Below are 2,835 nucleotides of genomic sequence, written 5' to 3' on the forward strand. Positions count from 1 at the left end.
GTAACTAAATCAACTATAAAGGGTACACTACTAACATAATATGAAGGTGCTTAAACTACATTTACGCACCTGAAAGAATACAAAAGTGAAGCTTCAGTCGCTTTAATGATGCTCTGGGTGTGACTGCCAACTGAAGATGGCAGTGCAAGTCCACGGTGTATATACCGACAGTTGGTGTTACACAAATCAGGTGAAAGATACATCTTGCGGATGCGCTGGGACACATCATCAGTGGAACCTGGGGACATTGGGTGTTTCGGGTCTTTCAACATCAGACACCCTCGCCCAGGCGACCTGACCGGGGTTGATCAGTCCCCAGCCTGTGTCCCAGCAGCGTTTCCCCACGGATCTGCCCTCTTGATCCATAGCCACCTTGTGGCTTTCTCTGAGGCTTCTTTTGCGGATCTGATAGCCTTCCTCTTTGCCTCCCCGATGAGGCCCAGCAGCGCGAACACTTTGCTGAGTGAACGCCCTGCAAATCCTTGGCAACCCACCTCCAGAGGCTCATAGCGAATTCTCCAGCCCTGCCTCCTGTACTCTTCCACCAGCTCCTGGTACTTGGCATGCTTCCTCTCGTTGGCCTCGTCCATGTGCTCTTCCCAGGGCACTCTGAGCTCCAACATGATCAACTGCTTGGTGGAATCTGACAGGATGATCATGTCTGGTCGGAGTCGTGTTGATGTTATCCTGGCTGGGAACTTCAGCTGTTTGACAAGGTCCACTTCCAGTTGCCAGTCAGTGGCGGAGGTGAGGAGGCCAGACTTCGCCCGTGGTCGAATGTTGGGCTTCTCTCCGGCTCTGAGGAACATGACGGTCTTTGGCTTGTGGGGGCCCTTGATGGTGTTGATAGCAGTGGCTAGGCTGTCAGCAACTGCTCGTGGCGCCAGCGATAGCGCCCGTCTCCAAGGGGCTTTCGGGCAACTGCTGAGGAGGTGTTCCAAGGATCCCCGTCATGAACATCGGGGACAGGATGGTGTTTCGGTTTTGCCCCAGAGGTTGGCTGAACTTGGTAGGACGTCATAGACAGCCTGGACTAAAAACCTGATGCGATGGAAGTCTGCTTTCCAGATGTTAGACCAGGTGATCTTCCTTTGCAGAACATTCTCCCATTTTGTCCATGCTCCTTGCTGCCCCATTCCCATCATCCTGCTGGCTAGCACTTCCTCCACACCTGCCCGCACTTCCTCCTGAACAAGATGTTGCCGCTCTTTGCCTTTGGTGTTTTCAACACTTGTTGCTGGGAAGTAGCCAATGCCTGCATGCCCTGTGGCAATGGACCCCACCAGCACCTTCTGCCTCAGTCGTGACTCAGCCACCTCCAGAGCTTCGACTGCACTCCATTTCCTGCCTGTTCGCACCTGGATACTAGCTGTTGCCACCTTTAGATCTCTGGATTCCCTGTACTGCAATGCCTCCCGTGTTCTGGTCACCATGAACTCTTCAGTGAGGCTGCTGATTGGGAGCTGCAGGATGTTGCTGGTGCCATACAGCGCGGAGCTGCTCAGACTGTGTGGTAGACCAAGCCATTGAATTGAAATGAAGGAATCTAAGACACTAAATGAAGTGCATATTGTTCATGAAATAAAACTTAGCTGCGAATCAGTGGAAAATAGTGCAAAATACACATAAATACCCTATATACCACAATTCTTTTACCTTTAAAGTAGATTTAGTTTTACTTCAGTAAAGAATCTACCCTGATGGTTTTTCATCTCGTCCACTGAGATGCCACTTTGGTGCAGAAGCAGCTTTTTGTTTTGCTTGTTTGTTTTTGTTGTTGTTATTTACTGTGGAGATGCCCCGGTGTGTGCTGCTGGTATTTTTCTTTATTGTTATAGTTAATTGACGTCTTAGCTTAGTGAGGTCTGCCTGTGCTTCTGAAACACAGTGTTTGAAGTTACTCTGTAGCATCAGGCATCTGCTCAGTTTGATGTTTAGTGGAAATATACTGAGGTCACCGTGGTGTCACAGGTTCTTGATGATACAATAAAGACTAGTTTGGATTAAGGTCCATTGTTCACTAAAAGAACAAAGGCAGTTCAATTAAGAGCACAGGACATCATAACAGTTCAACCATACAGCAGCAGTAGCTTTTACTTTTTCCCTTTTATAACACACAAATAACAAATCTCCCTTTCATCCCAATGAGAAGTAATTTGTTAATTCTTGTTGTTAATGAGATGCTTCTGTTTGTCTTTACGTTCAAAAAGGATGGTTGAAAAGAAAGAAAGAACAAAGAAGAACAGGTACAGTATGTCTATGTGTACGTATTAAAAACACATTGATGAACGCACATTGTCTGAGGTGGAGGATGGAATCAAGTTAAGTTTAAGTTATTGATGTTTTTTTTCTCTGTATAAAAAGGATTTCACGAGACAGTTGAAGAAGAATGTGTGGATTGGACTCACTGACAGAGAGACAGAGGGGACATGGAAATGGGTTGATGGGACTCCACTGACAACAAGGTTCACACATTTTTCAGTCTCTAATCAAGAAAAAGCTTTAAATCTTCTTGTGTTAAAAATAGTATTAGTGGCGATGAAAGTCTGTTTCTAATTCATTACATTTGAACTGATAGTGTGCTGTTCAACATGGCAGAGGAAATGTTTCTTGTGTTCTTTATAAAAAAAGTTTATTTTTGACTTTGGGTTTCAGCTACTGGGCGAGTGATGAGCCTAACAGCTATGAAAACAAAGACGAAGACTGTGTAGAAGTTATGTGGTATGGCATGAAAGAAGACTGGAATGATAAACTTTGTGATGATCTAAACTTTTGGATCTGTGAAATGAAAAAATAATGAATGCCTGCTCAGACAGACTTAGTAAATAAAAACTT

At 45.3% G+C, this 2,835-nt stretch overlaps 1 pseudogene; it reads right to left on the bottom strand.

Annotated features, from left to right (window-relative positions):
- Positions 1-308: 308 nt before the first annotated feature.
- On the bottom strand, positions 309-1,712 carry LOC111665562 (uncharacterized; annotated as a pseudogene).
- Between the last annotated feature and the right edge of the window lie 1,123 nt (positions 1,713-2,835).

The sequence above is a fragment of the Seriola lalandi genome, unplaced genomic scaffold, assembly GCF_002814215.2.
Source record: "Seriola lalandi dorsalis isolate HSWRI2012SDOR001 ecotype SW California unplaced genomic scaffold, Sedor1 jcf7180002054654, whole genome shotgun sequence".
NCBI lineage: Eukaryota > Metazoa > Chordata > Actinopteri > Carangiformes > Carangidae > Seriola > Seriola lalandi.